The following is a 9,124-nucleotide window of genomic DNA, read 5'->3' as shown; positions in this document are numbered from 1 at the left end:
CTTTCTCTCTGGTTGTAGCCTGCTCTGCTCTTATCTTTCCTGCTCTACTGCTCTTTGGTGTGACAGGGCTGAATTTTTTCCCACCCAGTTCTAGCCTTTCTTCTTTTCTTTTCTTTTTTTTTCTTCTTTTTTCTTTTCTTTTTTTTTTTTTTTTTTTTCTTTTTAGCCACTCCATTTCTTGAGTTAAGCTGCCACTGCCACTGTTGCTCAGCTGGTGTCTGTGCCTTGCCTTTCACCCACGGTCCTGCAGCCTATGGACAAGGCAGCCTTGAATATTTCTGCTCAAGGTAACCATATAACTCTTTAAACTTTCTGCCCAAAATGCATGGCACAATGGCACAGACCTGTATTCCCAGCACTAAGGAGGCAGAGGCAGGAGAATCACTGTGAGTTCAAAGCCAGCTTGGTGTACAAACTGAGTCCAGGACAGCCAGGGTTTCACAGAAAAACCATGTCTAAAAAAAAAAATCTGTCAGAAAAGAGAAGACCTTTTCTCCAACTCTGGCCTGTTAACTCACAGCAAACTTTCTGACCAAGTATACAACTACCCAGAAGGCATAGGGGAAGTGCTGTATAGAGAGCAGTTTGACTTCAACACTGAGGCACCTTGGGAACCTAGCTGATGATAGGGGGCGGGGGTTCCATCTCCTAACTTGTCCAGACATAGGCTTGGTGGGCCCTCTCTTGGATTTCCTGGTTATGACTTTCGGCTTTGTGGCATACTGTTGAGATGAACAGATTTATTGAAGATGCAAAGTACTCCCTTGGCCTGTTGGATGAAGAAACAAATCTTAGAAATGTTATTGATAACTATGTTTATGAACATACTCTGACAGGTACAAATGCAGTTTTTTTGTAGGGGAGCTTGGGAAGATCGTGATGTGGCAGAACGTAGTGGCTCAGATAAAGCCCTTTAACACAGGGAAATGCAATGCTACTCCAGCTTTCTTGAGATCTTGGTGGCTCTTGGAAGTGGGTTTGCTTGTTCCAGTAAAAAGTGAAATGGCTCTAGTGCAAGAATTGGGTGTATTTCCAGGAAACATAATTTACACAAGTCCCTGTGAGCAAGTGTCTCAGATAAAATATGCAGCAAAAGATACAGTAGATATCATGACACATGACAATGAAATTCAATTAAAGAAAACTGCAGGGAATCACCCAAATGCCAAGGCCTTGATACATATTGCAATGGAAAATAATGTTGGAGGTGAAGATGGTAACGTGTAGTTTGTACTACACTGAAGAACTGTAGGCATCTCTTGGAATGTGCCAAGGGACTTGATGTTCAAATAATTGGGGTTAAATGTCATGTTTCAAGTGCCTGCAAAGAATATCAAGTGTATATACATGGCCTTTCTGATGCTCAGTGTGTGTTTGACATGGCTGGAGAATTTGGTTTTACAATGAACATGTTAGACATTGGTGGAGGCTTCAGAGGAACTGAAATTCAGTTGGAAGAGGTTAATCATGTTATCAGTTCTCTGTTGGACATTTACTTACCTGAAGGATATGGCATTCAGATAACTTCAGAATCTGAAATCTACTATATACCTTCTGCATTTACACTTGCAGTTAATACTATTGCTAAGAAAGTTGTTGAAATTGATAAACTTTCCTCTGGAGTAAAAAAAAAAAATGAGAGTGATGAACTGGCCTTCGTGTATTACATGAATGATGATGTTTATGGTTCTTTGCAAGTGAACTTTCTGATGCCTTAAATGCCATTCCAGAGATTCACAAGAAGTACAAGCAAGATGAGCTTCTAGTTACAAGTACCCTTTGGGGTCCATCTTTTGATAAGCGTGATCAAATTATGGAAGGCTGTCTTCTTCCTGAGGTGAGTGTGGGAGACAGACTCATCTTTGAAAACATGGGAGCAAATTCTTTCCATGAGGCATGTGATTTAATGATTTTCAGAGACTAGCTGTTTATTACATGATGTCATTCAGTAATTTGTATTAGATGCAAGATGCTGGAATTACTTCAGATGCAATGATGAAAAACTTCTTTGCACCCTATTGCATTCAGCTGATCCAAGAAGACAATTTTTCCACTCAAGCTTAAGCAGGCATTAACAATTCTTTAGGTCTGAAGTCACAGGTTAAGCTTGTCTGGTCTACATTCCAGTGTGTGGAAAATTTTTTAATCAATATTTATTCTGTTATTTCTCTTGGAAACAATTTTGTAGTAATAGCTATTTGGGACCAGACAAAATCAGCTTCCATCTGTAATTCATTGGGGGTAATGGGGAATTTAGATAATGTACACAGACTTAACCATACCAGTTTGATGCACCCCTTAAGTATTTAAAAATTTAAAAATGCGGAGGATCCAAGATGGCGGCGAGCAGTGTGGACCGCGTTTGGAGGCTCCAGTGAACAATCCAGGGAATTGCACAGATTTCTGAGCCAGGAACACCGAGGTCCGAACATCACGGCAGCGGGAGTGCTCCACGGTTCGGAGGGACCAGGGTGCGGAGGACCTGCGTGCCCCTGCACACGGGAGGAGCGTGGTTTTTCTCTGATCGGAGCGGCAGCGGTAGAGGCGGCAGCACCAGCGGCACCAGCAGCGGCGGCTGAGGTTTGCAGCTCATAGCCTTCCGGTGGAGGCGATTGGTGTGGTGGCTGGTGGGAATTGCTGCGGGAGAGGGGACTCGGGGCAGGATTTGGGTCGCGTGGAGCCTTTGGACCCAGATTGGACTCGGCGGACAGTTCGGCCCCAGAGTCCCGGGTATTGGCCCGGCCCAGCAAACAATTCTGCCTGAGGCACTAACTCAGCGTGGCCATAGCTCCCCTGCTGTGGCGCAGGCGTAGTTGAGCACGCTGCTCCACACTAGGCACTACCTCAGCTCAGCGGCAGCTCCCCTGCGGTGACACAGTCTGGGCGGAGCACTTGGTTTCACCACAGGCGCTAACTCAGAGCAGCCGCAGTTCTCCTGCTGTGGCGCAGGCTTGGTGACGTGCTCGGTTCCATCCTAGGCACCACCTCAGCTCAGCGGCAGCTCCCCTGCGGGGACACAGTCTGGGCGGAGCACTTGTCCCACCACTGGCGCTAACTCAGAGCAGCTGCAGTTCTCCTGCTGTGGCGCAGGCTTGGTGACGTGCTCGGTTCCATCCTAGGCACCACCTCAGCTCAGCGGCAGCTCCCCTGCGGGGACACAGTCCGGGCGGAGCACTTGTTCCACCACTGGCGCTAACTCAGAGCAGCCGCAGTTCTCCTGCTGTGGCGCAGGCTTGGTGACGTGCTCGGTTCCATCCTAGGCACCACCTCAGCTCAGCGGCAGCTCCCCTGCGGGGACACAGTCTGGGCGGAGCACTTGTCCCACCACTGGCGCTAACTCAGAGCAGCCGCAGTTCTCCTGCTGTGGCGCAGGCTTGGTGACGTGCTCGGTTCCATCCTAGGCACCACCTCAGCTCAGCGGCAGCTCCCCTGCGGTGACACAGTCCGGGTGGAGCACTTGTTCCACTACTGGCGCTAACTCAGAGCAGCCGCAGTTCTCCTGCTGTGGCACAGGCTGGACAGAGCTCTCGGTTCCACCAGCTCTAAGACTCTGGTTGGACACAGTGTACAGTTTGAATCCAGAATTCCTGGCTGAGATTGGTGGTCAGTTCGGGCCCTGAGTCAATAACTGACCACAGCACGCACTTTGGGCCAAAAGGCCCTAGTGGAGCTTGGTGCGTAGTCCCAGCCCAAAAATTCTGGCTGGGCCCTGTGTGCATTTTGGGCCCAAAATCCCTAGCTGAGCTTGGCAGACGGTTCTGGCCCTGAGAATCTAGCTGAGTTCTGCCCGTGGTTCGGTCCCAGTGCTCCTGGCTGGACTTGGCAGGGAACACAGAAGGCTGTGGATACCTTGGCCTGACCCAACGCTCATTCAGAGACCCAGAACAATTGCAGGATCCACAGCAGAGAGGGACTGAGGATCACTGGCTGTGAGAGACCAGAACAACAGGGCTAACCTCCTAACATCCACACCAGTGAAGCTTTGAGCTCGCAGCCTAGGGAAATCGTAAGAAAACAAGTGAATCTATCATCAGACACCCTCCATTCAACTCTGGAAGCTACCCAACAAAAACAAAGACGGCAAGATGTCTAAAGGACAACGAAAAAGCATACGCAAAAAACCCCAAAACAACATGGCGTCTCCAGTTTCCAGCTATCCCAAAGAAAACCACCCAGAGAACTCAAATACAACGGAAATACAAGAAAATGACCTCAAATCCTTAGTAATGAGGATGATAATGGAGGAAACAAATAAAATTCGTAATCAAATGCAGGAAGACGCAGACAAACAGGTGAGAGACATAAAAGAAGCACATAGAGTGGAACTGGAAAAATTGCAGGAAAATGCAAACAACCAGATGAAAGAAATAGCTAAAACGGTTCAAGCTCTGAAGACCTATAAAGAGGCAATGGAAGAAACTCAGGAATATACAAAAAATCAGATGAAAGAAATCAAAAAATCAGTTCAAGATCTGAAAATGAAAATGGATTCAATGATAAACACACAGACAGAAGAAAAACGAGAACGTGAGACCTCAGAGAAGAAGGCGAGCAACACAGAGGTGAGCTTTTCTAACAGAATCCAAGAGATGGAAGAACGAATCTCAGGGCTAGAAGATACAATCACAGATATTGAATCAACCATTAAAGAAAATGCCAAATCTGGAAAACTCCTGACACAAAACATCCAAGAAATTAAGGACACCATGAAAAGAAGAAATTTGCGGATAATAGGCATTGAAGAAAGAGAAGACATCAGACTCCAGGGCCCAGAAACTATTCTCAACAAAATCATAGAAGAAAATTTCCCCAATCTAAAGAAAGAGATGCCTATAAACATACAAGAGGCCTACAGAACACCAAATAGAATTGACCAGAAAAGAAAAACTGCCCGCCACATAATAATCAAAACACAAAACATGCAGAACAAAGAAAAAATATTAAAAGCTGCAAGGGAAAAGGGCCAAATAACATTTAATGGTAAACCTATCAGAATTACACCTGACTTCTCAGCAGAGACCATAAAAGCCAGAAGGTCCTGGACAGAGATCCTGCAAACCCTAAGAGAACACAGATGCCAGGCCAGACTACTTTACCCAGCAAAATTATCAATAACCATTGATGGAGAAAACAAAATATTCCATGACAAAAACAAATTCAAACAGTACCTATCCACAAACCCAGCTTTACAGAAGGTACTAGAAGGAAAACTCCATCCCAAAGGGTCAAGCTACAACCAAAACTACCCAGGAAATAGATAACTATCCCATGGCAAAAACACAACTACACAAACGCTCGACTGGAAACAACATCAAAATTAAGACTCTTAACAGTCACTGGTCATTAATATCTCTCAACATCAATGGCCTCAATTCTCCAATAAAAAGACACAGACTAACCGAATGGGTACATAAACAAGACCCAACATTCTTCTGCATCCAAGAAACACATCTCACCCATAATGAAAGGCATTACCTCAGGGTAAAAGGTTGGAAAAAAATATTCCAAGCAAATGGTCACAAGAAGCAAGCAGGTGTAGCCATTTTAGTATCGAACAAAATAGACTTTCAACCAAAATTAATCAAAAGGGATGAGGAAGGACACTTCATACTTATCAAAGGTAAAGTCAACCAAGATGACATCACAATTCTGAACATCTATGCTCCCAATACAAGGGCACCCACATATGTAAAAGATCTCCTAAAAAAGCTTAAACCACACATCGATCCCCACACAATAATAGTGGGAGACTTCAACACCCCACTCTCACTGAAGGATAAGTCATTGAAACAGAAACTAAGCCGAGAAATAACATCATTAACCAATGCCATGGGTCAAATGGATCTAACAGATATCTATAGAACCTTTCACCCAAACAAGAAAGAATACACCTTCTTCTCTGCACCCCATGGAACCTTCTCCAAAATTGATCACATCGTAGGTCACAAAGCAAGCCTCAACAGATACAAGAGGATTGAAATAATACCTTGTATCCTATCAGATCACCATGCTCTTAGGCTGCAATTCAACAACAACAGAAATAACAAAAAGCCTACACGTTTGTGGAAACTAAACAACTCTCTGCTAAATGACACCTGGGTCAGGGAAGAAATAAAGAAAGAAATCAAGGAGTTTCTGAAATTCAATGAAAATGAAGAAACAACATACCCAAATTTGTGGGATACATTGAAAGCAGTGCTAAGAGGAAAATTCATAGCACTAAGTGCCTTTAAAAAGAAATTGGAAACATCGCACATAAGCATCTTAACAACACAACTGGAAGCCCTAGAAAAAAAAGAAGCAGAAACACCCAAGAGGAGTAGACGCCTGGAAATTATCAAACTCAGGGCTGAAATTAACAAATTAGAAACTAAGAAAACAGTCCAAAGAATCAACAAAACCAAAAGCTGGTTCTTTGAGAAAATCAACAAGATAGACAGACCATTAGCCAAACTAACTAAAAGGCAGAGAGACAGTATTGAAATCAACAAAATCAGAAATGAAAAGGGAGACATAACAACAGACACTGAAGAAATTCAAAGAATCATAAGATCCTACTTTGAAGGCATATACGCCACAAAATTTGAAAATCTAAGGGAAATGGACGATTTTCTTGATCAAGTTCACTTGCCAAAGTTGAGTGAAGAACAGATAAACAAGTTAAATAGTCCCATTTCCCCGACAGAAATAGAAGCAATCATCGATGGTCTCCCAACCAAAAAAAGCCCAGGGCCAGATGGTTTCAGTGCAGAATTCTACCAGACCTTTAAGGGCGAGCTAATACCGATACTCTTCAAGCTACTCCAAAAGATAGAAATGGATGGAAAATTACCAAATTCATTCTATGAGGCCATAGTCTCATTGATACCTAAACCTCACAAAGACTCAACAAAGAAAGAGAATTTCAGACCAATTTCTCTTATGAACATAGATGCAAAAATACTAAATAAAATACTTGCAAAACGAATACAGGAGCACATCAAAGATATCATTCATCATGACCAAGTAGGCTTCATTCCAGGCATGCAGGGATGGTTTAATATACGGAAATCCATCAATGTAATCCATCATATAAACAAACTGAAAATAAAAAACCACATGATTATCTCCTTGGATGCAGAGAAAGCATTTGATAAAATTCAACACCCATTCATGTTTAAAGTTTTAGAGAGATCGGGGATACAAGGCACTTTCCTCAACATAATAAAGGCTATATACAGCAAGCCAATAGCCAAAATCAAAGTAAATGGTGAGATACTCAAGGAAATTCCTCTCAAATCGGGAACAAGGCAAGGCTGCCCACTCTCTCCATATCTCTTCAATATAGTACTCGAAGTTCTAGCCAGAGCAATAAGACAACAAAAGGAGATCAAGGGGATCCAAATGGGAAAGGAGGAAGTCAAATTATCCCTCTTTGCAGATGATATGATAGTGTACATAAGTGACCCTCAAAACTCCACCAGAGAACTCCTAAAGCTGATAAACACCTTCAGCAAATTGGCTGGATACAAAATTAACTCAAAAAAGTCTGTAGTCTTCCTATACACAAATGACAAGCTTGCAGAGGAAGAAATTAGGAAAACCACACCCTTCACATTAGCCACAAGCAATATAAAATATCTAGGAGTTACCCTAACTAAGCAAGTGAAGGACTTGTATGAAAAAAATTTCAAAACTCTGAAGAAAGAGATTGAAGATGACCTGAGAAGATGGCGTGATCTTCCTTGCTCATGGATCGGGAGAATTAACATAGTAAAAATGGCCATCCTACCAAAAGCAATCTATAGATTCAATGCAATCCCTATCAAAATAACTACACAATTTTTTAAAGACATTGAAAGTTCAATTCTGAACTTCATATGGAAAAACAAAAAACCCAGAATAGCTAAAACAATCTTGTACAATAAAAGATGCTCCGGAGGAATCTCCATACCTGATCTCAAACTGTACTATAAAGCAATAGTACTTAAAACAGCATGGTACTGGCACAGCAACAGGCTGGTTGATCAGTGGAATCGAATCGAAGACCCAGATATGAATCCACACACATATGGTCACTTGATTTTTGACAAAGAAGCCAAATCCATTCAATGGAAAAAGGATAGCATCTTCAACAAATGGTGCTGGTCTAACTGGAGGTCTATGTGTAAAAAAATGAAACTGGACCCATATTTGTCACCTTGCACAAAACTCAAATCCAAGTGGATTAAAGACCTCAACATAAAACCAGAGACACTAACTCACTTAGAAGAAAAAGTGGGAAAGAGCCTGGAACATATTGGCACAGGAGACAACTTCCTGAACAGAACACCAACGGCCCAGGCCTTAATGTCAACCATTAATAAATGGGACCTCATGAGGCTGAGAAGCTTCTGTAAGGCAGGAGACACTGTCAAGAGAACAAAGCGACAGCCTACAGACTGGGAAAAAATCTTCACCAACCCTACATCTGACAAAGGTCTAATATCCAAAATATATAAAGAACTCAAGAAATTAAACACCACCAAACCGAATAACCCAATTGAGAAATGGGGCTTGGAACTAAACAGAGAATTCTCAACAGAGGAGTATCAAATGGCTGAGAAACACTTAAAGAAATGCTCAACCTCCTTAGTCATCAGGGAAATGCAAATCAAAACAACTCTGAGATTCCATCTTACACCCATCAGAATGGCTAAGATCAAAAATTCAAGCGACACCACATGCTGGCGAGGATGTGGGGAGAGAGGAACACTCCTTCATTGCTGGTGGGAATGCAAACTAGTACAGCCACTTTGGAAATCTATCTGGTGCTATCTCAGAAAAATGGGAATAGGGCTTCCTCAAGACCCAGCTATTCCACTCCTTGGAATATACCCAGAAGATGCTCCAGCACACAACAAGAAAATTTGCTCAACCATGTTCATAGCAGCCTTATTCATAATAGCCAGAACATGGAAACAGCCTAAGTGTCCCTCAGTAGAAGAGTGGATAAAGAAACTGTGGTACATATACACTATGGAATACTACTCAGCTATTAAAAACAAGGAATTCCCGAAATTTGTGGATAAATGGATTGAGCTAGAAATGATCATAATGAGTGAGTTAACCCAGAAGCAGAAAGAATCAAATGGTATATACTCAC

General features: G+C 42.8%; 1 pseudogene; it reads left to right on the top strand.

Moving 5' to 3' along the window:
• Window positions 1-730: 730 nt before the first annotated feature.
• Window positions 731-2,064, top strand: LOC127198929 (antizyme inhibitor 1-like; annotated as a pseudogene).
• Window positions 2,065-9,124: the final 7,060 nt, after the last annotated feature.

This window comes from Acomys russatus, chromosome 15 (genome assembly GCF_903995435.1).
Source record: "Acomys russatus chromosome 15, mAcoRus1.1, whole genome shotgun sequence".
Taxonomy (NCBI): domain Eukaryota; kingdom Metazoa; phylum Chordata; class Mammalia; order Rodentia; family Muridae; genus Acomys; species Acomys russatus.
The sequence above is the reverse complement of the archived record's forward strand: the minus strand, read 5'-3'. Positions and strand labels throughout refer to the sequence as shown.